This window comes from Salvia miltiorrhiza, chromosome 3 (genome assembly GCF_028751815.1).
Source record: "Salvia miltiorrhiza cultivar Shanhuang (shh) chromosome 3, IMPLAD_Smil_shh, whole genome shotgun sequence".
Taxonomy (NCBI): domain Eukaryota; kingdom Viridiplantae; phylum Streptophyta; class Magnoliopsida; order Lamiales; family Lamiaceae; genus Salvia; species Salvia miltiorrhiza.
The window spans coordinates 55,496,504-55,524,359 of NC_080389.1; the positions used below are offsets into that span (position 1 = coordinate 55,496,504).

Sequence of the window (27,856 nt, forward strand, 5' to 3'; positions counted from 1 at the left end):
AGCATACAAGTGCGTTATAGTTCTCTAGCTTTCAAGTGCAGTGGGATAAGACATATAGAAAATCTATAAATAGCGCCAGAAATCTGTTTTGATTGTAATCACAAATGTACTCCCAATCTCCTCACTCTTGTTTAAAAGTATAACAATATACTCCCAATCCCCTCACTCTTTCCCCAATTCTACAATCGAAATCTCGATTTAGGGTTTATCTCACTATTGTGTTCATCCACACTTGTTAGCAGCAGAGCTCGCTGATGAAGGTAACCATAATTAACAAAGTATAACCAAATTTTCGGTCTAAGCATTCAAATTTTGGAACATCAATTCTGAAATAGAAAAAGAGATGACTACCAAGGGCAGCAGCGCCGATATTGAGATCGCCGGAGAGGATTAGTGAGAGAGAGAGATCGGTGATCATTGGGAACGAAAGAGAGAGAGAGCGAGGGCGTCGTGCTGGTCGTCTCGGCCCTCGGCGGATTCCGCGGCTTCTACTCGAGCTACCTCTGGCCGCTGCTAAAGCCGGCTTCCTCTTCGTCGTCTTCAGCGCCGCTCGCTGCGCGCTGCTGTGGCTTCAGCGTGGACTTGCCTTCCGCTAGCTCCAGCGGCGCCACCGGTGCTGCGAGGTCGAAGACGCAGTGGGGGAAGGCCGATGAAGTGAATCCCGCAATTTGTTAAATGAGAAATTGGTGATTTGATTTCATTCCACTTGAACTTGATCTCGCAAAGACAGTGAATCACATTATTTTTGCAATTTCGAGAAGATCATGAATTTCAATCACCAAAGCAAATGAGAAATTGGTGATTTGATTTCATTCATTCTCGAAGTTAATTTTTGTGCCCTTTATTTTTTCTATTTTTCGTTAATTATTTAATGATATAAGTGAATGCATAATTGCTTTTTTAATATTTGTAATTTAGACTACATATCACTGACTGTAGTTGTTGAGACTAATTGAATGTCAAGTGCGATTTTTTTTTTTTTTTAACTGAGAGTCCCATTAAAATAGTAATAGGACTCTTATCACATAATAGTCCCAACATAAGCATCCTCATAGTGCTATTTTGTTGTAGTGACATCAAAATTATCATCAATTTGATTAAATCTCGTGTCCAGTCAAAATGGTCCACTTTTGACGGACGAAGGGAGTATTATTTTATATGGGGGCTATAAAGAGTAAAATGAGGGCTATGAACCCTTCACAATATTATAAAAAAGTTTGAAAATCTTTCCAAAGTTCAGGCCATAAAGTCACCAATAAAATAAAGTCTATCCACAAAATATAATATATTAAAAATAAAATTTTCAAGCATTTTAAAAGGTTTGAAAATCTTTATTTGTTTTGACTTTTAATGCACTTTAACTATTGTTTATAATTACCAACTAGAGTTTATTATTTATTTTTTTTTTAATTTGTTAATTTCATTTCACAACCATTATTACTTGGCCAAATAATTAAAAGTACAAGTTCTCGTAAATAAAAATAACAATTATCGTAAAAAAAGATACTAGCTACATCTATCCTTAAAAAGTTTGCTTCAATCTACTTACTTTTTGCTTTTGTACATGATCACACCATCAACTTTACAATTATAACTTCTTAGAGCATCCGCAATAGACTTACTTGATAGCCTACTTGAAAGTGGAGGACCACATGAGTAAGTAGTGCTGCATTGGAGTTACTTGATAGCCTACTTGATTTTTTTAGTTTTTAAAGAGGAGAGAGAGATTTTTAAAGAGGAGAAGAGAATTAAAAAAAAAATTAGATCGCTCGTGTATATACCTGAAGGCTCGAGTAAGCCCCCCCCCCCCCCCCAACGCCCTACTCGAGTAAGCGCTCGAGTAGGAGCGTTGCAGATGCTATTAAACACTATTTTTGCACATTGACCTCGCCATGAAATACCTGCTTTTATTAAATTAAACTCGTGTCAATTCTTTGGGGGCAAATAATTTTTAAGAGACGGAGGAAAAAATATTTTTGAAACATTACCTTTTTCATATCAATAGTTTTTCTAAAAAAGCACAAGATTTATTAAGACATTTACGAAACAGATAATTATAATAAGACACTAATAAATGTCATATCACACGTTTATTAGGAATGTGTCTCGATAGATTAAAAATGCTAAAAAAAAGAAAAAGGGCTAAAAATAACTAGTGATTCAAACCCCATCCATGGGAACGGTAGGCGATGGAATAACCCACTAGGCTAGCGGGTGCTTTTGTTAGAATTCCAGGACCAGGATAGTCTTTATTTACACAGAAAAATTTAAACAAATGAATGACCCTTGGGTTCTCAATAGAGTAGGCAAAACCACTAGACAAGCAGGTTATTTGTGTATTGATCCAAGTATAAATTATTTATTTATTGATGTCGGATCGGATCAGATATGTTCATCTCTTGCAAGAGACCAGTTCTCTTAGCTAGGATAGTACAGGAGTATATTTTAAGATAAACTACGGTATAAAATTAATTACGCATATGTAAGTAACACTACAAAAAAACGCGTAAATAGCGACGGCGTCGCCGCCGCCGGCAATTACCGACGGCACGGCGGCGGCAAAAACAGCGACCCGCCTTTTGCCTATTACCGGCGCATTACCGACGGCAAAACAGCCGCCGCTAATTAGCGGCGGTTGTGCCGTCACTAATTTAAATTTATATTAAGTTAATTATTTATTACCGACGGCAATTGCCGTCGCTATTTACCAGTGACATCCGGCCGCCGCTAATCACCACCGCCGATGACATCCGGCCATAGCACCACTGCCGTCCGGCCAAAATTACCGACGGCGGTGCCGCCGCCGCTAATTACCGACGGCAAATGCCGTCGGTAATTATTTATTTATTTTTTAACCTTTTTTTATTTTTTAATTTTTTTTTCATTGATCATCTAATAAGTTGGTCAAAGATAATAATACAAAAATATTAAAATTAAATATAATATTATTACTAAAAATTCAAGATTGTTAGTAAGAAATTTATAATTATAACTTAATAATGTTAATTTGATTAGTGATTCACTTATCAATCATCACTAATATAATATTATTACTTAGCATTCAAGATTCTTAGTAAGAAACTATTACTTAAGAATGTTAATTTGATTAGTGATTCACTCATCACTCATCACTAATGTAAGATATTACTTAAAAATTCAAGATTCTTAGTAAGAATCTTATAATTATAACTTAAGAATGTTAATTTGATTAGTGATTCACTCATCAATCATCACTAATCTAATATTATTACTAAGAATTGAAGATTCTTATTAATAATCTTATAATTATAACTTAAGAATGTTAATTGGATTAGTGATTCACTCACCAATCATCATTAATCTAATATTATTACTAAGAATTCAAGATTCTTAGTAAGAATCTTATAATTATAACGTAAGAACGTTAATTTGATTTGTGATTCACTCATCAATCATCACTAATCTAAGATTATTACTAAAAATTCGAGATTCATAGTAAGAATCTTATAATTAAAACTTAAGAATTTTAATTTGATTAGTGATTCACTCATCAATCATCACTAATCTTATATTATTATTAAGAATTCAAGATTCTTAGTAAGAATCTTATAATTATAACGTAAGAACGTTAATTTGATTTGTGATTCACTCATCAATCATCACTAATCTAAGATTATTACTAAGAATTCAAGATTCTTAGTAAGAATATTATAATTATAACGTAAGAACGTTAATTTGATTTGTGATTCACTCATCAATCATCACTAATCTAAGATTATTACTAAGAATTCAAGATTCTTAGTAAGAATCTTATAATTATACCTTAAGAATGTTAATTTGATTAGTGATTCACTCATCAATCATCACTAATTTAAGATATTACTTAAAAATTCAAGATTCTTAGTAAGAATCTTATAATTATAACTTAAGAATGTTAATTTGATTAGTGATTCACTCATCAATCATCACTAATCTAATATTATTACTAAGAATTGAAGATTCTTATTAATAATCTTATAATTATAACTTAAGAATGTTAATTGGATTAGTGATTCACTCACCAATCATCATTAATCTAATATTATTACTAAGAATTCAAGATTCTTAGTAAGAATCTTATAATTATAACGTAAGAACGTTAATTTGATTTGTGATTCACTCATCAATCATCACTAATCTAAGATTATTACTAAAAATTCGAGATTCATAGTAAGAATCTTATAATTAAAACTTAAGAATTTTAATTTGATTAGTGATTCACTCATCAATCATCACTAATCTTATATTATTATTAAGAATTCAAGATTCTTAGTAAGAATCTTATAATTATAACGTAAGAACGTTAATTTGATTTGTGATTCACTCATCAATCATCACTAATCTAAGATTATTACTAAGAATTCAAGATTCTTAGTAAGAATATTATAATTATAACGTAAGAACGTTAATTTGATTTGTGATTCACTCATCAATCATCACTAATCTAAGATTATTACTAAGAATTCAAGATTCTTAGTAAGAATCTTATAATTATACCTTAAGAATGTTAATTTGATTAGTGATTCACTCATCAATCATCACTAATTTAAGATATTACTTAAAAATTCAAGATTCTTAGTAAGAATCTTATAATTATAACTTAAGAATGTTAATTTGATTAGTGATTCACTCATCAATCATCACTAATCTAATATTATTACTAAGAATTGAAGATTCTTATTAATAATCTTATAATTATAACTTAAGAATATTAATTGGATTAGTGATTCACTCACCAATCATCATTAATCTAATATTATTACTAAGAATTCAAGATTCTTAGTAAGAATCTTATAATTATAACGTAAGAACGTTAATTTGATTTGTGATTCACTCATCAATCATCACTAATCTAAGATTATTACTAAGAATTCGAGATTCATAGTAAGAATCTTATAATTAAAACTTAAGAATTTTAATTTGATTAGTGATTCACTCATCAATCATCACTAATCTTATATTATTATTAAGAATTCAAGATTCTTAGTAAGAATCTTATAATTATAACGTAAGAACGTTAATTTGATTTGTGATTCACTCATCAATCATCACTAATCTAAGATTATTACTAAGAATTCAAGATTCTTAGTAAGAATATTATAATTATAACGTAAGAACGTTAATTTGATTTGTGATTCACTCATCAATCATCACTAATCTAAGATTATTACTAAGAATTCAAGATTCTTAGTAAGAATCTTATAATTACAACTTAAGAATGTTTCTCTTTTTTCGTTTTTCGATCCTCTTTTGAGTTTCGGACCCTTAGTCTGCTCTTTGTGCTTTCAAGGGATGCTATTTTTTCTTTTTCTTTTTTGTATTAAACCTCAATTTCATCATAACTTAAGAATGTTAATTTGGTTAGTGATTCACTCATCAATCATCACTAATCTAATATTATTACTAAGAATTGAAGATTCTTATTAATAATCTTATAATTATAACTTCAGAATTTTAATTTGATTAGTTATTCACTCATCAATCATCACTAATCTAATATTATTTACTTAGTAAGAATTCAAGATTCTTACTAGATTGATAAAATATTTATGGTGTAATAACTAGATTGATAAAAAAAATGAAAATTAATAATAAATTAATAAATAAATATTTTCCGACATAAAAATAAGAACGGAAACGAGCCCAATCCGTAATTAACAACATTTTTTGGATATTATCTCAACATATTCTAAGGTTATGAATATATATGATGTTGTATATTGAAGTAGACTTTAAATGAATTATATATCAATAATACGAGTGTTCTGTACTGGTGACCATTCGAAAAGAACTTCAAGGTTAAGCGTGCTTGACTTAGAGCACAACTAAGATGGGTGACCGACTGGAAAGTTCGTCTAAATTATGCAATATTGTATAAATACGGAAATAAATTGTGGATATACAATAAAATAAATAAATAAATAAATAAGATAAATAAATAAAATAAAATAAATTAAAAAAATATTACCGACGGCAAAATGCCGTCGATAATTAGCGACGACATATTGCCCTCGGTAATACCTTGGCCAACTCCGGCGATAGCACCACCGCCATCTGGCCAAAATTACCGACGGCGGTTCCGCCGCCGCTAATTACTGACGGCATTTGCCGTCGGTACTTTTGTCACACCCCAATTCTTGAATGAATAAATATAATCGAGGTGTGAATAATTCATAGAAATAAACAAGGGAAAAACCTTGTTAAAACCCGAAATATGATAGAAAGTCGGGCTATGCCCATTTGGATCACAAGTTTTGTTTCATGCTTCTGACAACCAACATTCATTAGCATAAATTTAGTAGTGAAGAGTCTAAGCTCGGTCAAATATATCATTTGAAATTTAACATGAAGATCTTAAGTTGGGAAAACAAAAGATGGATATGAGTAATTGCTACAGCGGAAGTCTAACATAGGAATTTATCTTTAGCCTCAGCTCCGTCCCGTCAGCACCGTCCAGCCAACCTGAAAACATTTGAAAGTATTTTTGGGCTAAGTACTAATGTACTTAGTGGGCATGCATTTTCTGAAACATTTTATATTTTCGTAAAGACAGTTTATCCAATCATACTTGACATGTCTTAGAAGGTTTTAAATTGAAATAGCTTCTAAGCATGTTAAAATATTTTCTTTCATTTGTGCGCACATGTCACACTCCCTTTCTGTTACTCGCTGTGATCCCGGACCTTTTAGCCACCGACGGATCTCTGTCTCCCGCTTACTTGAACTGAGGGCGTAACCCAGACAAGTTTACTTTGACCTCGGGACGCTACCCAGGCAGGCCTGATATTTCTCATGCTCCGGAACACATCCAGCCGAGCACCCTTATAACGCCTCTGGTTAGAGCCCGATGGAGATCAACCCACCGAGTCAACTAACAAGTGTACACAATTCTCAAACAACGTATTAGGTCATAAGAGAACCTCAATTGATTAACTGCGCGAGCCTTAAACAGAGCAGAGTGCACATAAACATTTTATTGGATAAACAGTTTTCATTACATTAAATAAACAATTTGCATTTCATTGAAACATTTAGAGCTTAATAACTCAATCATACTTTGTACATTTGGAAAGTAATGCCCACCTGGATAGGCAAAGCCTGAAGATCATAATCACATATAAACCTGTCTTGGGAAAGCAGCGCTAATCCCCCTGGTCACAAAGCCTACAAGAAATTCTATTCTTAATAGGTCTCCTTGAATCTAATCTTAAGTCATGGTGTAGTGCTTATTATTCTATGATTCACTTAGCCGGGTTTTCAAAATTTAATAAATAAATAATTGAAAACTAAATTCTTGAGTTAAGGACACCAACAATATCCTTACTCGATTTTCTTAAATAATTGGAATTATAAATAAAACCAATTAAATCATAAATACTTTTATTGCAAAATATAATGCAATTTCATGCCATGCTTAGCATATAATAAGTAATTTACTTAAAATATGCACCTAATAATAATTTAATATTATTATGAAAATTATCCTTTAAATAAATTAATCAAACTAATAATAGTTCAATTAATTAAAAATAAGAAAGCCCAATTTAATAAAACAATAATAGGGCCATCTATTAAATAATTGAATTAAGGCCCAGCACAATTATTAAAACCAAGGGCCCAACTAATTTAATAAACAAAACTCAGCCCACTAAATAAAATAATTTCGGCCCAATAAATCGGCCCAATTAAATCGGCCCAAGCTCCCAACACTCCCAAGCCCAAGCCCCCAACACTTAAACCTATTACCCTCTTCAATCCCTCCCCCATCAGACGCACACACACAAAACAACACACGCACACACGCACATAGCAGCGGCGCTCCAACACCTCCTTCTCCCCCCTCTCTTCTTTTCCGGTAGCGGTAGCAGCGCCACCGCCCGACCGCCGTCGCCCACCTCTGCTCCAGCCGACAGCAGCAGTCAGCCGGACCGCCGCCATCGCCGTCCTCCGACTCCGGCCTCATCTCCCTCAACCTATCTCTCTCCGTCGACAGCAACAACAAGGTCCTGCCTTGTCGCCTCCCTCTCATTCCCCTGCTTTGGACAACTAGCGGTGGAGCCGCCGAAAGAACCACCACCGCGGAAGCTCACCGGAGAAACGGCTGTAAACCGCCTCGGCCGTCGACTCTCTCGACCTTCCGGCAACAGCAGCCAAGCCACCGTTGCCGACACCCTCTCAGCAAGACACTCAACACAAGTTTCTCCCTCGGCTCTCTTCTCAGGTCGACGGCAGCAAGGCCGCCGACCGTCGTCCTTCAGCCCCTGTTCTCTCAACTCTCGACCGCTCAAAGTCCCGCCGCCGCGGAAGCTCGCCGGGGAGCAACCACGACAGCCTCTGCCGACGACACACCCTCACCCTTCCCGACTCAAACGCTCCAAATACTCAGATTCGACAAGCAAAAATCAAAACTCAAAACTCCATCTTTTATCCTTTTTCTTTTGTATAAAACTGACATGCTTCATGTATATAAGTATATATATAAACAGAGTGTATGCATATGTATTTTTCTTTGCTTTTGATTATCTAGATTCATGGCTTTGTTTGAAAATATAGCATATTAGATGAATTCTCTTATTCATTCTGTGCACACGAATATATATACACACATGAATGAATGAGTTGGTTTCATTTGATTGAGTGTGTTTGGTTAGTGCTCTGTGAAACAAGAAGAGATGTGCTTGAATGAAAAGTAAAATAAAGTTGAGATAAACCTTATAGTGTTCTGTGTAGAGACGAATGGTTAGTGAATATGATGTTGTTGAACTTCTGGAGATAGAGATGTGCATTGAATTTCTTCCTTGCGAGAATAATTGAGATATGGCAGACAGAGAGGAGTGGACGAATGTATTGCTGTGTAGGAGTAGGTGTAGTGGGTAGTGGGTGTAGTGGAGTAAAATAAAATAAAATAAAAATCTTCCGGGTTGTACTATGAAAACTGTAATAATCGTTCAGTGTTTGCTTAAATAAATAGCTCATGAAAATGCTTGAATGCTAAATTAAATAAATATGCGACGCACATAAATTTAATAACTAAATTTACAAAATATATTTTTGTAAATCGTCTTTGTTGGAATTAAAATAAATTCATTTTTTTCTCAATCCGGCGTGAATCATCTTAATTCTAAGTTTAAAATAAATTCTAAATTAAAAATTATTCTAGACTTAGCTCGAGGAAACGGGATATTACATCCCTCCCTCCTTAAAAAAAATTTCGTCCTCGAAATTACATATCTGGTATTCTAGCTTGGGATACTAGTCTTTCATTTCATTCATTTCTTTTGTGGCATTTTCCATCCTGTGATGGTTCCACTACATGACGAGAACAATATTATTGTCTCATAAAACTTGAACCTTGCGATCAAGTATCTGGACTGGTTTCTCTTCATAACTTTAGTCCTGGCTATGACTACTTTATCTGGCTTAAGCAAATGCTTTGGATTAAACACATACTTTCTTAACTGAGAGACATGAAACACATTGTGCACGTCTCCAATACTGGGTGGCAATGCCAACCTATAGGCTACATGGCCTATCTTATCTAGGATCTCAAAAGGTCCTATATAACGGGGTCGTAACTTGCCCCTCTTTCTGAAACGTATAACTCCCTTTAAGGGAGAAACTTTGAGGAAAACTTGATCCCCAACATTGAATTCTAACTCCGATCGGCGTTTATCGGCGTAAGACTTTTGTCTATCTAGAGCTTCTTTGATTCTTTGCTTGATGTGGTCGACCTTCTCAACCATCTGTTGGACCAGTTCAGGACCTAACAGCTTTCTTTCACCCACTTCATCTTAGTAAAGTGGTGAACTACATTTTCGGCTGTATAAAGCCTCATATGGAGCCATTCCAATAGTTGCTTGATAACTGTTGTTATAAGCAAATTCTACAAGAGGTAACAAATCCTCCCAACTTCCACCTTTGTCTGCGACAATCGTTCGCAGCATATCTTCTAGGATCTGAATCGTTCTTTCTGACTGCCCGTCAGTCTGGGGGTGGTACGCTATGCTGAAGTTCAGCTGTGTGCCCATGGCTTCTTGTAAACTTTTCCAGAAACGCCATGTGAATCTGGTGTCACAATTTGTCGTGATAGATACAGGTACACCGTGAAGGCGTACTATCTCTTTGACATATAACTTTGCAAGTTTCTCCAATCCAAATGTCATTTGAATTGGTAGAAAGTGCGCTGACTTTGATAATCGGTCTACTATGACGCTATATCTCTTTTCATTCTTGTTTACCAGAAAATTTTCTTTAAATTCTAGTGCATCTTTGTACTGCCTGGATGTGCAGTGTAAGGAGTATCATGAGCCTTGCTCATAATCTCGTTCTTTAATTCTTCTTTATGTGGCACACACAATCTTTCACCAACCATAAGTGCGTTATCATTTGCTTCAGTGAATCCTTTCGTTTCATTCGTTCTTGCAGCGAGACGCATCTTCTCCAAGAACCAATCTTCTCTTTGTGCTTTGCACAATTCTTTCTCTCAAATCAGGTTTAGCTGTCAGTGCAGCTACATAACCCGATACTGAATCTGGGGAATAAACAATCTCTAAACTGAGTGAGGCGAACTCACGAATCAGCTCCTTATGTTGAGTAATGAAATACCCTAGCTTAGCCTTCGTCTTTCGACTCAGGGCGTCAGCTACTACATTCGCTTTTCCTGGATAGTAACTGATGGTGCAATCGTAATCCTTTACTAATTCGAGCCATCTTCGTTGTCTCATGTTCAAATCCTTTTGCTCGAAGAAGTATTTCAAACTCTTATGATCTGTAAAGATCTCACACTTAACTCCATAGAGGTAGTGTCTCCAAATCTTCAGCGCGTGCACGACGGCTGCTAGTTCTAAATCATGAATCGGGTAGTTCAGCTCATGGGGCTTCAATTGACGAGACGTGTATGCTATCATTTTTTTTGATTTTGCATCAACATGCAACCCAATCCTAGTTTCGAGGCTTCAGTGTACACCTCAAATTCTTCATTCTCTTCTGGTATTGCTAACACTGGTGCAGTAGTCAGCCTAGTCTTGTGCTACTTAAAACTTTGTTTACAAGCTTCGGACCAAACATACTTAGTCCCTTTTCTTAAAAGTCGAGTCATTGGCCTAGCCAATTTCGAGAATCTTTCGATGAACCTTATATTGTAACCTGCTGGACCGAGAAAACTACTGATCTTATTGACATTTGATGGTGCCTTCCATTCATTGACTGCTTCGACCTTGGCGGGGTCTACTTTGATTCCTTCAGTCGACACTATGTGACCGAGAAACATAACTTCCTTTAACCAAAATTCACACTTGTTGAATTTGGTAAACCATTTCTCATTGCGCAGGGTTTTGAGTACGATGCATAAGTGCTCTTCATGTTGTTCTTCGGTCTTAGAGTATACGAGGATGTCGTCGATAAACACTAAGACAAAACTATCGAGATACTGATGGAAAACTCTGTTCATTAGGTCCATGAAAACTGCTGGGGCATTCGTTAAATCTAAGGGCATCACTGTGAACTCGTAAAGTCATAACGCGTTCAAAACGCTGTCTTTGGAATGTCTTCGCTTTTCATCCTGAGTTGGTGGTAATCAGATCTTAGGTCAATCTTGGAAAACACACCGGCTCCTCTCAACTGATTTAACAGATCGTCTATCCTCGGAAGAGGATATCTATTCTTATGAGCTTGCTTCAACTTCTTATAATCAATACACATTCTTAGTGTATCATCTTTTCTTTGACATCTTGAATTAGTGCTCCCCATAATGACATACTATGTTGCATGAAATTGGTAATTCATTGGGAAAAATATCTTTGTACTCTTAAATCTGTTGAACTTTATTAATTGTTTCCTTCGTCCTAAGTCACCTTCTCAGATTGACTAGGGAATTCTAACATCAAACTTTTCTCATCGTCTTCGTAACTTTCACTTCGAGGATTAATGGCACTCCTTCTGCCATATAAACTCATTTTCCCATTTCCAACTGGTTATTTAATGGGGGTTTCTAAGTTTCCATTGTGGTGGCGTTCCAACTTTATTCTTGTTGTAGCTTCTGGCACTTTAGCCAAAGCATTCACTCTCTTAGCTTGAGCCTACTAGCCTTGGGGTTGGGTTATACCTTAAGTTTAGTTCTAGTGCTTTCATTCCATTTAAGGGTTTCCTCTATTTCTTTCATTCCATTTCCTTTTTCTTTACCTCCATCTTGAGGTGGTGTACATATCTTGTTTGTGCGTGAACTTTTTACTTCTCCATTTGTTGTAGTGACTCGGTGGTGAGAGTCTCGTTCATTGCTTGTTCTTTCGTAATATCTCCCTGGTTCACTAGGGGAATTGAATATCTCATGACGCGATTTATTTACGAACTCCTTTACGCATTTCTTATTATTGTCCACCATGTGGACCACATATTGACAGCTGGTTGAAAACTAATGATAAACTGAGTAATTCTAATCGCTACTATACTTATCGTAATAAAGGATATTCTATTGTGACAACTATATAGTGCGAGTCTATATATTGTGATGACGCTCTACCTCGAGATCAAAAATCTTAATTGACAATCACCGAGATCTTAGTCATGTGGGCTGGCCAGACCCAACAAAACGAATCACTCAGTCAAATGGGAGTTTCGCCCCCAATCATGTCAACTTCTAATTCATATAAGTCTCTGGTCAAACTTCTAACTTAAAACTTACTAGTAAGTACTTCATCATAAGTCATTGATACCATGAAAGTCCATTCTATGCCGTTCTAGCAAAGCTATCACGACTGACATCATAATCATAAGCAACATAAGTTCTTATGTGAAAAACTTAATTTCACCGCTATTGAAATAGCTCAAGTGAATCCTTAGTCTTAAGGCATTGCCTCTATGTTGTAACATCTCTATGTTAAACATTTCTATCTTACCAGTCTTTACTTAAATCGATCAAGCGGTGCTATCACGATTAACATTCTCAAGCATTCTTGGGTGGTACTCAAACAGTTTGCAAGAGGATCCACCATTCTAATCGTATAGGCAGCTAGCCTAAAACGACAACATAAAGCTTTCTTATTCGTTCATTCTCTTTGAAACTTGAAACATGTTGACATTAAATGCCACATGAAACTTTTCTATTGCCGGAAAGATTCAAAGAATCTAACTCGACCATACATCTGATATTCGTGAAAGGCTCAATAGTCCTGAACACGACTTTAACTGATCTTATCGTTAAGGGTTCGGGTAGTCCCAAACACGATACTTACTTATCTTATCGTTAAGGGCTCGGGTTGTCCCAAACACGATACTGAGCTTGGTTATATGAGTCGGAGACCCAAGATAACAATATGAAAGCGATTAGCAATTCATAACTTATAACATATGGAAAGCGATAAGCAATTCACATAGTATCATAAACATAAGGCGCACATTCTCTTGAAAACTTTCATAACATCTGAAATACATATACGTATATTTTTGAAACTATTATCGTACCTTTGTTGCGGCAGTGTGACGGCGAGCTGAGGGCTACTGACATTCTTAGAAGTCTAGAGATACTATTCTAGACTCGACATCAAAAGCTTATGGTTATCAGAAACATGAAAGAAAACTCATGCTCTGATACCATTCTGTCACACCCCAATTCTTGAATGAATAAATATAATCGAGGTGTGAATAATTCATAGAAATAAACAAGGGAAAAACCTTGTTAAAACCCGAAATATGATAGAAAGTCGGGCTATGCCCATTTGGATCACAAGTTTTGTTTCATGCTTCTGACAACCAACATTCATTAGCATAAATTTAGTAGTGAAGAGTCTAAGCTCGGTCAAATATATCATTTGAAATTTAACATGAAGATCTTAAGTTGGGAAAACAAAAGATGGATATGAGTAATTGCTACAGCGGAAGTCTAACATAGGAATTTATCTTTAGCCTCAGCTCCGTCCCGTCAGCACCGTCCAGCCAACCTGAAAACATTTGAAAGTATTTTTGGGCTAAGTACTAATGTACTTAGTGGGCATGCATTTTCTGAAACATTTTATATTTTCGTAAAGACAGTTTATCCAATCATACTTGACATGTCTTAGAAGGTTTTAAATTGAAATAGCTTCTAAGCATGTTAAAATATTTTCTTTCATTTGTGCGCACATGTCACACTCCCTTTCTGTTACTCGCTGTGATCCCGGACCTTTTAGCCACCGACGGATCTCTGTCTCCCGCTTACTTGAACTGAGGGCGTAACCCAGACAAGTTTACTTTGACCTCGGGACGCTACCCAGGCAGGCCTGATATTTCTCATGCTCCGGAACACATCCAGCCGAGCACCCTTATAACGCCTCTGGTTAGAGCCCGATGGAGATCAACCCACCGAGTCAACTAACAAGTGTACACAATTCTCAAACAACGTATTAGGTCATAAGAGAACCTCAATTGATTAACTGCGCGAGCCTTAAACAGAGCAGAGTGCACATAAACATTTTATTGGATAAACAGTTTTCATTACATTAAATAAACAATTTGCATTTCATTGAAACATTTAGAGCTTAATAACTCAATCATACTTTGTACATTTGGAAAGTAATGCCCACCTGGATAGGCAAAGCCTGAAGATCATAATCACATATAAACCTGTCTTGGGAAAGCAGCGCTAATCCCCCTGGTCACAAAGCCTACAAGAAATTCTATTCTTAATAGGTCTCCTTGAATCTAATCTTAAGTCATGGTGTAGTGCTTATTATTCTATGATTCACTTAGCCGGGTTTTCAAAATTTAATAAATAAATAATTGAAAACTAAATTCTTGAGTTAAGGACACCAACAATATCCTTACTCGATTTTCTTAAATAATTGGAATTATAAATAAAACCAATTAAATCATAAATACTTTTATTGCAAAATATAATGCAATTTCATGCCATGCTTAGCATATAATAAGTAATTTACTTAAAATATGCACCTAATAATAATTTAATATTATTATGAAAATTATCCTTTAAATAAATTAATCAAACTAATAATAGTTCAATTAATTAAAAATAAGAAAGCCCAATTTAATAAAACAATAATAGGGCCATCTATTAAATAATTGAATTAAGGCCCAGCACAATTATTAAAACCAAGGGCCCAACTAATTTAATAAACAAAACTCAGCCCACTAAATAAAATAATTTCGGCCCAATAAATCGGCCCAATTAAATCGGCCCAAGCTCCCAACACTCCCAAGCCCAAGCCCCCAACACTTAAACCTATTACCCTCTTCAATCCCTCCCCCATCAGACGCACACACACAAAACAACACACGCACACACGCACATAGCAGCGGCGCTCCAACACCTCCTTCTCCCCCCTCTCTTCTTTTCCGGTAGCGGTAGCAGCGCCACCGCCCGACCGCCGTCGCCCACCTCTGCTCCAGCCGACAGCAGCAGTCAGCCGGACCGCCGCCATCGCCGTCCTCCGACTCCGGCCTCATCTCCCTCAACCTATCTCTCTCCGTCGACAGCAACAACAAGGTCCTGCCTTGTCGCCTCCCTCTCATTCCCCTGCTTTGGACAACTAGCGGTGGAGCCGCCGAAAGAACCACCACCGCGGAAGCTCACCGGAGAAACGGCTGTAAACCGCCTCGGCCGTCGACTCTCTCGACCTTCCGGCAACAGCAGCCAAGCCACCGTTGCCGACACCCTCTCAGCAAGACACTCAACACAAGTTTCTCCCTCGGCTCTCTTCTCAGGTCGACGGCAGCAAGGCCGCCGACCGTCGTCCTTCAGCCCCTGTTCTCTCAACTCTCGACCGCTCAAAGTCCCGCCGCCGCGGAAGCTCGCCGGGGAGCAGCCACGACAGCCTCTGCCGACGACACACCCTCACCCTTCCCGACTCAAACGCTCCAAATACTCAGATTCGACAAGCAAAAATCAAAACTCAAAACTCCATCTTTTATCCTTTTTCTTTTGTATAAAACTGACATGCTTCATGTATATAAGTATATATATAAACAGAGTGTATGCATATGTATTTTTCTTTGCTTTTGATTATCTAGATTCATGGCTTTGTTTGAAAATATAGCATATTAGATGAATTCTCTTATTCATTCTGTGCACACGAATATATATACACACATGAATGAATGAGTTGGTTTCATTTGATTGAGTGTGTTTGGTTAGTGCTCTGTGAAACAAGAAGAGATGTGCTTGAATGAAAAGTAAAATAAAGTTGAGATAAACCTTATAGTGTTCTGTGTAGAGACGAATGGTTAGTGAATATGATGTTGTTGAACTTCTGGAGATAGAGATGTGCATTGAATTTCTTCCTTGCGAGAATAATTGAGATATGGCAGACAGAGAGGAGTGGACGAATGTATTGCTGTGTAGGAGTAGGTGTAGTGGGTAGTGGGTGTAGTGGAGTAAAATAAAATAAAATAAAAATCTTCCGGGTTGTACTATGAAAACTGTAATAATCGTTCAGTGTTTGCTTAAATAAATAGCTCATGAAAATGCTTGAATGCTAAATTAAATAAATATGCGACGCACATAAATTTAATAACTAAATTTACAAAATATATTTTTGTAAATCGTCTTTGTTGGAATTAAAATAAATTCATTTTTTTCTCAATCCGGCGTGAATCATCTTAATTCTAAGTTTAAAATAAATTCTAAATTAAAAATTATTCTAGACTTAGCTCGAGGAAACGGGATATTACAACTTTTCCGGCAACTCTTCGCTGTTCAACGGCGGAAATGCCGGCGGCGACACCGCCGTTAATTATCGGCGGCGGCCGATCGCCGTCGGTAATGGCGTTACCGACGAGCCGATTAGCGACAGCAAGTTGCCGGCGGCGGCGGCGCCGTCGGTAGCATTTTTCACCGGCGGTCGTGCCTTAGTACCGACGGTATTCTGCCGTCGGTAATCACACGTTTTTTTGTAGTGTAATAAACACCGAGTTGTTGCTTAAAATTATTAGAGATTTTGATATTTTAAATAGATAGTAGTATGAAACTAGAGATAAACACGTTCATCTAGTTCGAATATTCTTTCCTGTTGCTTATGACTTATTTACTACATAGGAATGGAAAAAATAGAATATTTTCATGTCATGTGCAGTTACATGCATGTGGACGCACTTTCTTTTCAATGGATATTCCTCAACACCTTTAACTAAACAACTACGTGCCTATTTTCCTCTGTCTCTGCTAGGGCTGTATACGAACCGAGCCGAGCCGAATACCTCCAGGCTCGGGCTCGGTTCGTGAAGATTTGGTTCGGCTCGAGCTCGAATTCGAGCCTAAAAATGAGCTCGAGTTCGGCTCGCTTATATAATACCAAGCTCGAGTTTGGTTCGAATTCGGCTCGTTAATTATTCGTTTATCTCGAGCTCGAGCTTGGCTCGTTAATTATTCGTTTATCTCGAGCTCGGCTAGAATTTCAAGCTCGAATTCGAGCTCGGTTCAAATTATTTATATATTAAGGTTTCATTAAAATAAAAATTCATATTTGTTCATATATTACTAGACTATTTATGAATCATAATTTATAATTTATTTTTAACAAATAGATAATTTATCAAGTTAGTAGTAATTTTTTTTAATTATGAGTATTATTTTTATTATTAAAAAAATATTTAACAAATAAAATATATGAAATTATTATTTAATGAACCTATTCGCGAGCCTATTCGCGAACATATTCGTGAACCTATTCGTGAGCCTATTCGCAAACATATTCGCGAGCCTATTCGCGAATAGGTTCGAGCCGAACATGTTCGCGAGCTCACGAGCCAAACGTGCACAGGCTCGAGTTCGGCTCGTTTAGAAAACGAACGAATTTCGAACGAGCTTTTTTCGAGCCGAGCCCCGAATAGTTCGCGAGCGGCTTGGTTCGTTTACACCCTTAGTCTCTGCTGCAGAATTTTATGTCCCATATACCTGTATCACAAGATAGAAACAATATATATGTGTAGAAGTTATTTCAAGATTCGACAATTATAATTAGTAAATTGTAGAGATTGGTTAAGATAATCCCAAGCCTTAATTAGATGACGACCTCCCGAGCATCATAAGTGTGGCCTGAGGATTAGTTCCAGGAGAGTAGTAAAAGGTGGAGCCATCAACAACGTGCAATGCATCCACACCGAGCACCCTATAGTCACTATCAACGACCCGATTCACTTGGCAACCTCCATGATAGTCGCTCCATGTTATATGCTGTTGATTTGTGTTTTATCCTGAGGTTGAGGGGAAGCGACAATGTATACTCCAATAATGATTGTATCGTGATGTTGGGGTATCGAAATTGGGAGATGGGCTGTGATTTCACAACTCTTTTGAGTATTTCCATGCCCTAGACGCACTTGTGCAAGTCCCTCGAGTCACTGAAGTAGTTGAATGTGACGCTTGGATTGTCTTTAGGGTTCCTGCTATCTAGCTCCATATACCCTCTTGAGAAAGGTCCTGCTACCTTTCCCATGATGAGTCCTTGGTTGTTGCCGGACTCTGTCTGTTTCAAACATGTTTAGGAAAATTACAAACATGCTTTACTAAAATCAGAAAATCATACGACAAACATTCTTAGATATTTACTGGTGGAATAAAGAGATGACTAACTTGGTGTCACGACCGGACTTAATTAAGGATAATTAAGCCGAAAAAACCATGACTAAGGGAGGAAGATTAGAAGCGGGGATAGAAAGGGTAAATATATATAATGAAGGATTGAACTTAATCTTTGACAGCGAAGGGGACATTTATAATATATCTTATGTTTAGCCACAAAGATTCAATTAACTAGTAAGTTCGGATGAATCCGACTTAATTCAAAAGACTTATTACTTAAGAATACGCAGCGGAATAACATAATCTGATTACATGTATGAAGACATGTATCCAAGAGTTCATTCATTTAACTTTTGACAAAAGCTCCGCTCTTCACTTCATCTTCATCAGCCACTGCTCAACCTACACATTTAGAAATATATGCAGGGCTGAGTACGAGAGTACTCAGTGGGCACGTATGCCTAAGTATAAACACAAACATGCTTCGTAAAACTGTAAATTGTCATGCCATCATAAACAGTACAGCAAGGGAGTTTTAGCTAAATAGGCCCAAGCTTACTAAGTTCATTTGTGATTCTTAAAGTTCGTCTGCAGACTAAGTTCTCTTGTAATCTATCATATCTGGAACTTGTGCCGGAGAGGTGGCCACCTCTCACAAACACTTGACCGGCCAACCCGCTAGATGACTCACGGTCATTGGTGTACACTAGCCCTGGCAGGATAGCTATCAACTGCTCAGGACCCGAATTCGATTGCATCATTGGCAAAGCCAAAGCAGATAGATATCATACTAAAATTTAAACATTTTATGGCAAGACAATACTTGAAATAACTTTAACTCAAAGATTTTATCATGAAATAACTTGCTTGAACGTAACATTTAAACTCATTTGATATATATGAAAGTAATGCCCACCTGATAGAAACTTTCTGTGGTACAATAGCTCCTTGTCTGATTATTAATCTCGTGCTTGACCTTTATTACGAGAATATAAATAAGATACTGCTCGAGCAAAATCCTCAAATAATGAGAATATGAAATTAACGATGCATGGTCCTCTTATGCATGAATTATTATTCTGAAATAATAACCAGGGAATTTCTATTGTTAATCCAGGCTTATTGGATTTAAACAAAAGCTAAGTCTCGTCTCATGAAGCCGGATAATTAACTAAAATTAATCCGTTCTTTGCAGGGTGTTCTAATCCGCCGATTAAATAAACCACGCTCCTCGTAGTCGATAGAAAAGAATAAATAAATACTTCGACTTACTCGCTTTTATCCTCGTAAAACTCAATCGGGCTTAATAAATAGGAGAAAGTACTGTTGTAGGTTTAAATAAATAAAAAGGCTCAACATAAGGCCGCCTAATAATTAATATGAAAGGCTCAATTGAAATAATTCGTTGGCTTAAGTAATTAAATAAATCTTGGCCCAATGAATAAATAATTGATTAGTTGGGCTCAAATAATTAAATCAATCAAGGCCCAACTCAGATAATACAACAGCCCAATTAAAATAAAATGTAGTTGGACTTTAATTATGAAGAAACTCTGCCCAAAGGAATTAAAGTGAAGCAGGCCTGAATAAAATAAAACAAGGCCCAATTGACTAAAAATAATAAAGCCCAACTGAAATTAAAAATATCAAAGGCCCATTCTTTCTCAAGGATCAGTCGGCCTACTCTCTCTCTCTTCTCAAACACCAGTCGAGCTCCTCCCTCAACATCAGTCGAGAACCTCTTCTCTCGAGATCAGTCGAGGCTTAACGCCGCCGCCGCCGTATCTTGCTCCTCGCGAGCTCCGCCGCGAACTGCTCCGGCGAGGACGGCGGCCAGCCGAGCCTTCTCCCTTCGTCTCATTTCTTCCTCCATTCGATTGTCAGTTTTGACTCACGATTTGAAGGTCGCCGTCGTCGCTGTAATTGGTGTCCGGCGAACGGCCGTCGTCTGCGTCTCTGGGGCCGCCGCCTTCGTTCGTCCTCCCTCTTTCCTCAATTTAATGGGGGATCCCCAAATGAGGAGCCCTAATTCTCCCAAATCGGAAATCGCCGCCGCCGCTCCTGAAATCTTCGGCGACGTTGTCGCCTCAAGCCGGCGTTGCTCCGCCTGGAATCGCCACCTATTTTCTCCTTTGTGAAGTTGTCGCATCGATCGTTACTCTGGAATCGGCGAGGGTCACTGCATCGTCGTGTTGCCGACCCTGGCTCAGCGAGTTGTTGTTATCGCCGGGGTCCTCCCCTGACCTCGTCCGGTGAGCAGCAGAATTCTGTCACCGTCGGCCCTATTCGATCCGGCCGAACACAGCGGTTGCGCCTCTTCTTCTCCTCGCGGTCAGCCAGCTTCAACCGTCCCCATTTAAAAGAAACATGTAGCTCGAATAAATCTCCCTCCCTTTCTAAATGCTAAGTTCAATACTTAAGTCTATGTGGAGTCTTGGTTTTTTTTTGCTACTGATTTATGAGAGTTTTCTCATTGCCTTTATCTTAAGTGAAGAAAATATATACTGATTTCTGTATTATGCTAAGTCCCCTTAAGCATATATACTCGTTTGAATACTCTCTATTTGTTTAACTGATCATGCTTGCTGGATGATGCGAAATGGATCGAATAAGTTGAGCTTAGTATATACCTTGTAATTGATGTTGGTTGGCTGTTGTGGTGTTAAATGAACTGGAACTCCTTGAAGTTTGGCAGAGCAATGAATGGAGTTTCTCTTTACTCTTTGGCGAATTTCTTAGTGGAGAATGGAGGTGAATGGAGGAAGGTTGCTGTTGAATTGTTTGCTTGAAAGAGTGCCTTAGTAGCTATACTTGAGTAATCTAAGGAATGGTACAGAGGTAGGGTGGCTGTAGGTGTTGAAAATAAGAATCAATAGTCAAAAGTATTAAAATCAATTCAAAGATTAGATCTTTGAATTGAATATAAGAGTGTGTATATTTGATTTTAAGAAGATTTATATACAAACTGATTTCTTTACGTGTGACTGCTGGGTCCATAAGCATATATAAATGTTTACACCTCTATATTTCTATTCAAACATGTATGTGATGGTATGATGCATGAAGAGCTGAGTTTAGTATTCACCTGCAAATGCTTGGTGTCGGTGGCTGTCTATTGCCATTGAATTGGTCTCAATGAGAAGATAGCTGAAATGAATTGTGTATTGTTTCCCTATTAAATGCAGGCTGAAATTCAGGGAGGAAGTGGAGGAATTAAAGCCAAAGCTTACATCCTTTGAAGTCGGCAGCAGTAAATGAAGTCTTTCTTTCTTTTGGTGAAGTTTTTAGTGTAGAATGGGAGTGGTATGAAGGAAGTTTGCTGCTGAATTATTAAAGGAGTGAATTTGGTAGCTAATCTTGAATATCTAGTCCTCTATGCCATGTGAAAGCCTTGAGAGAGAATAGGTAAAGTTGTGGCTGATTGACAGCTTGTTTGTTCCCACACGCATGCCTTTCCTTTTCTTTCTTGTTGCTGCCGTAATAATAGGAATGTAGGGAGTAGGCTAGGAATTGAGTGATGTTTGTAATAGATAGTGTAGAGTTGTGGGTGTGACTAATGAAATTCTTCAGTGTTGGTCATGGTCATTTTATATCTTACTATTAGTATCTGCAATACTAATTCTAGTCTTGCTATTTAATGGTGTATTTGGGTATCTGAAAATGTAATACAATCTCTAGTTTGCTACTATACTGAATACTCTAATAAATCTTGTTATTCGATATTTGATTTCCTGCCTTACTAATATCGTGATACTCGTAGAATGAATATAAATTGGATCCGTAGATTTAATTCGCTTCACAAGCCGAAATAATCCACGACTTGAATAACAATAATAGATGGAAATAATATTCTATAGCATATAAAATTAATAACCTGATTTTGCTAAGTCAGTTATCATTCTGAAAAATAAATAATTGTCTGCTCAATGAATAAATCACGATCATTTCACGTGGAAATATCTAATTCAGAATCTCAGCTGGATTAACATTACTGGAGGATGCAATAATTAAATATCGCATTTACTAATCTTAATCATAAATAAAAGAGCGGCTACTACACTTGGTTTGTAGAGGGGTCGAATTGGCCATTGAGTGCTTCAATGAAGAAATCAACATCAGTTATGCCAACCATTTATTACTCAATCGCATCTAGACGTACAATATTCCTAATCCAATGTGGAAAAGCCTGCATCTACGGTCAGTTGATCACACTGACAATCGATTACGCTTATGCTTATGGGTGCACAGTAAACCTATCAACTGAAACAACCATTTCAGTACCAACGCATTGGGTTGGATTTCTCTTCACTTTTCTCAATCTCGCAGATATGCTAAGACTTCACTCGTCTTGCTTGCGGGGGCTGAGAACTTTTGAGTTTAGACAACCGTCTAAACCTCCAACACTCAAACGCTCTTTTCTCTCGATTGAAAAAGGGTTTGAAAATCTTCCAACTAAGATTACTAGAATAGGCTCTCGAGTAATCAAGGATTAGGCTAAGGATGTAAGAATATGATTGCCTAGACACTTCTAAGAGAATGTTCATAAATCAGGTAAATTGATTTTTACAACAAGGTTTACTCTCTTCTTCGATTCAAGTTTGATAGCTAAGTAGTGGCTGGACTCCATATTTTGGCAGAGCATCTTTTTAAGTCTTTGAATTGGTGAGGTTGAAGGGTGTTCCTTGAGCTCTATTTATAGGCAGAGGATGAGGAATAGATCCGTTGGAGGAGGTCCTTCTTCAAATACTGCCGTTGACACTTGATTTAATCTGTGCTCAGGGTCTTCGTCCTCTATCTCCCTTTTCGCCGAAATGGGTAACACTACGCCAGATTCGCTCATAGATAACGGATTTTATCCGTTATCTATGTGCGAAAACATCCGTAATATATAATGGTGTAATGTATGTGGATTTCATACATAACGGAGATTTAAGCGTTATCTATTCTATTATACATAACGGATTATATCCGTTATCTATAGTATTATATCCGTTATCTATTCTATTATACATAACGATTGTTTATATATAAGTAACGGATTATATCCGTTATCTATAGTATTATACATAACGTTTCAAACCGTCATGAAAGTTTAATATTCACTGTTATGTACACACCTATACATAACGGTTTTTTGATATTAATAACGTTTGGTAATCCGTTATATATAACGTTTTTTACCGTAATTAGATTTCTATTTCTCCGTTATCTATTAATTTATACATAACAGTATAAATGATAAAACCAACAATAATAATCTTATATATCATCCAAAATATTTAATTTTATATTATTATCATAAAAAAGAATTCATACAAGATTTGAATATAGTCAAAATTCAACAACTGCTCTATCTATACTATTATGCCTTACAAAAATACTAAACATATTAAATATGCAACTAGCTAGCCATCTGGTACAACTTTTCTTGTGAATTCACAAGCCTCTTCATCTCAACGTACGGCTCATTTAATCCACCACAAACCTGCCACAAAATCATACAAAGAGCCAACCAAGAATCACAATGTAGAGCATCATGATAAACACTTAAAAAGCATATCAAAGTGATTGGTAAAATGGACAAAACCTATCAAGTTACTAAGCACTAAAAACTTCTCCATTTCACATTTTTAAAGAAATATTACTAAAATTGGTATAATAGATACCAATTTCTTGGTTTCAAAATAATAATAATAATAGATACCAATTTCTTAGAATAAAGGCTCGAGTTGATTGAAGAGAGCCAGTGTCCAATAAATAAAGGAAATTAAGAAAGGTTGAAGACATCAAATCGCTCATTACAACTAAGATGTGGTTCCTGCATCCAACATGATCATATGGTGATTTAGGCTCTTGTAGTAATTTTCAATAAGGCATTGGCATTGGTGCATTCGTACGTACCTGTCTCAGTCCAACACCGCTCCCCCCTGTCAAGAGCATTGTGAGTAGTGTAGTGACAGCACCCCCTCCGGCAACTAGATCCTCGCTAGTCTGCCGGATGGTAGACCTCATCGCATTCAAGATGCTCCCATAGGTAGCTCCCTGCCCCTTCTCTATTGCTTGGATGAATATATCCTTTTCTACTTGCTATGTATATAGTCAGAAACAAACTTTTTATGTCAGAAACAAACAACTAACCCAACCAGAGCAACCATAAATAAATAACAGAAATTAGCAGAGTTATATGGGTTGACTTTGGCCTATTTTGGCTAGCCACAAAATCCTGAAATGTCATTTGCATATGAACGAGAACTATATGTGTTGAATGCCCAAGTATTTAGAATTCATACTGCCATTAATTACAAGTAATTATATTTTCTCCTTCGCATCAGGTGTTAGCAATGCATTACATAACTTTCCTCTTCCATAACCTGTTACCAATTTTCAAAAGTGAAATAATCAACCAGCTTCGCACCTGTGTTACTTAAATGCAGCCAATAGTTCTTACTTGAAAATCACAGAAAATAAGAACTGAAACTAATTACCTAAAAAGCTTAGCAGGGGTCTTCTCTGGTATGATATCATCTTCAGTAGCAACCTTCTTACCAATTGGAGCAAACCCACCAAAGAGTACCCAGAATTCACCAGAAGCTGTCTCAGCTTGCAATTTCCCATCATATGAAGTTTGTAATGGCATTTGCAAGCTATTAACAATTAAATAAAGAGAAAGCCGTAGAAAAACAACAGACTTACATACAGAGCAACAAGAAACAGAAGATACTAAATATTATGACGATCAAAGGAAACTCATACTAATCAAAATCAAGAACAGATGGAAAGATATATAAAATGAAACAAAGAATATGTAGAGAGAGAGAAAAACAAATTAAATGAATTACCAGTAAGGAGAGAGCGTCATGCATCGAAGTAGCTTCACAAATTAAATGAATTCCAACAGCTAAACTTTTCCCTTTTCTCACTTTTGTGTTTAAACTAGCTTCACTAATTTAATTTCTTTCTTGATTTATATAGAAGTAAGAAGCTGTCACCAAGCTGATTACTCAAAGGGACTGCACTACCTCATCCTCACAGAATTTACAAGTTCAAATCTGAAATATATGAAAAAATATGCCAGTTTTAGCCAAATAATATATCTGAGGTTGAGCAGTATATTATTAAGATGAATATGTTTAGAAATGAAGAGTCAAAGGAATCTGGACTTAATGACTATTCCAAGGACAGAGATAGTCGTTTCTAAAATAGTGACAAATCACTTAGCACCTCAGTTCCACAAACATAGTAAATAGTAAAAAAACACAAATACACATATAAATATATGCATATAGATAAAGAGATAGCAGATGAGAAATGAAGAATGAACCTTTCAACTGGAACTTGAATTTCAAGTTGCTCACCACCACTAGCAGCCTGAACAGTGCTGAATCCTCGAGCAACAAGTGAGGGTGAACCTCCAGCATCAGCCTAACAATACACGATCAGTTTCAAATTTAGGTCTTAGAGCACAGGAATACAAGACATGATTTCATTGTGAGCATCCACCATGCCTAATATTCAATTAAGTAAAGCTTACCACCTAAGAAAACTGTCATAACAATTTGGACCCGGAGCAATCAAGAATTCAGAATCCCCCCGCGAATTCAATAACTACAGTGCAAGAAGCAATTGAATTAAATCGGACTACAAGAATCAATCAACTGCAACACCCCGTTCTTCGAAGAAACGAACTAGAACTTACTAAGTATGCATAACTTACAAAATTGCTCGAGAATTTCAAAATTCGAACCCAGAGTAGAGAAGTGCAGAGTTCAGGACTTACTGGAGTTGGAGAGTAGAGAGAGATAGGGAGAGAACTGTCGTTACCGGTGCAATTTAGAACCCTAGAAAGATAAAGTTGTGCCCAATTTGTGCATATTATCTGAGAGAGAGAGGGTCGCCGCCATTAAAATCGGAGTATTTCACTGCGACGGAGGTGACTACCGGTGGAAGCGGTGGCGGTGGCGACAAACGACCTAGGGTTCTGGATTTGGGGAAAAAAGAGAGGAGCGCGAGATAGGTCGTGAGGGGAAAGTTGGCTTTCCTGAGAGGCTTCGATGACAGGCCACCTGCGACAACCTAGGGTTCGAAGCTGGGACTTGGTTCAATCCAGGTCGCCGAAGCGTGCGCCGCGCTGGAGTTGGTGAAGGAGGCGTCGATCCCGGTCGCCGAAGTGTGCGCTGCGCTGGAGCATCGGCATGGTTCGAAGTCGGGACTTGGTGAAGAATCGGGGCGAAGAGAGTTGGTATATGGAAGAGGGGTCGATTTGGGGAAGAAGAAGGCGGATGAGGGGGGGCGGGGGGGGGCGGGGCGGGGCGGGGGCGAAGAAGAAGGCGGATGGAGAAGAAGAATTGCAGAGGCACTGTTTTTCTTTTAAGTTTTTGGGGAAAGTGAAGGTGTCGAAGCCAATTTGGGGAAGAAGAAGCCAATTTTTTGATTTTTTTTTATTTTCTTTTAATTTTTTAAATTCTATTTTTTTAAATTTTTTATCTAATTTATGTGAATTTTGTGGAATTTAAAAACAAAAGTGTAAATATGTGAATTTTGAATTATATTTTTAATTTTTCAAAGTCTATATTTACAAATAGATTCAGTTTTTAAAATAATCAATTTCTTTTTTATTTTTAAATATAATATAATATAATATAAATTTAAAATATATATCTATATATATATATATGTTTATACATAACAATTTTCAAAACGATGATACATAACGGTTTAATAAACCGTTATAAATGACAGTCATATATAACGTTTTTCGTAACATCGGAATAATCGTTATAAAAAGATGCTCATAGATAACGGTCGGCTTAACGGTTTTGTAATACCGTTATGTATGTATCTAATAGATAACACACAAATATAACGGAATAACTCAAACCGTTATCTAAGCGTATGGACAACACTACATACATAACAGTTTTTTATCAAAACCGTTATCTATTCTAAAAATGCGCTCATACATAACGGTTTTTTGAAAAAACCGTTATGTATGAGGTGTTATGTATGTGCATTTTTGTAGTAGTGTAAGGTCTTCAGGCATGGGGAGATGGTGTTACAGTGAAATGTAACACGAATGAAGTAACTCTGCTCGGTGAAGGACGATTTGTTATATCTCAGCATTTAATGCACTGTCCTTTGCATTTAATGCGGCGTGTACCAGACGATATCCTTTGTCTTTATTCGTCTAAGTGATATGTACTTTAATGCATCTTCAGTCCGTCTTTTTGTAGCTTCAGTCCGCTGTATTCTTCTGATCCTTAAACAAGTCTTCAGAGAATGTTTTGACTAAAGATTGCTTCTTCACCAGTACAAGTCCTTCATTTATTGTTG

At 36.9% G+C, this 27,856-nt stretch overlaps 3 long non-coding RNA genes across 6 annotated transcripts; all 3 read right to left on the minus strand.

Moving 5' to 3' along the window:
- Positions 1–6,181: 6,181 nt before the first annotated feature.
- On the minus strand, positions 6,182–11,516 carry LOC131014532 (uncharacterized). The gene is made up of 2 exons (XR_009098243.1): positions 8,730–11,516; positions 6,182–7,182 (listed from the first exon to the last, which is right to left on the minus strand). It is a non-coding gene; the product is annotated as an uncharacterized LOC131014532 (long non-coding RNA).
- A 2,137-nt stretch (positions 11,517–13,653) lies between these two features.
- On the minus strand, positions 13,654–16,573 carry LOC131014531 (uncharacterized). Its single transcript, XR_009098242.1, has 2 exons — positions 16,202–16,573; positions 13,654–14,654 (listed from the first exon to the last, which is right to left on the minus strand). It is a non-coding gene; the product is annotated as an uncharacterized LOC131014531 (long non-coding RNA).
- Positions 16,574–23,792: 7,219 nt separating this feature from the next.
- Positions 23,793–26,824, minus strand: LOC131014534 (uncharacterized). Of its 4 annotated transcripts, none has more exons than XR_009098248.1 (5): positions 26,061–26,824; positions 25,848–25,948; positions 25,012–25,575; positions 24,428–24,613; positions 23,793–24,011 (listed from the first exon to the last, which is right to left on the minus strand). It is a non-coding gene; the product is annotated as an uncharacterized LOC131014534 (long non-coding RNA). The 4 variants fall into 4 exon arrangements; XR_009098249.1 differs by having other exon boundaries at positions 25,848–25,935; positions 26,058–26,824; XR_009098247.1 differs by having other exon boundaries at positions 26,058–26,824.
- Between the last annotated feature and the right edge of the window lie 1,032 nt (positions 26,825–27,856).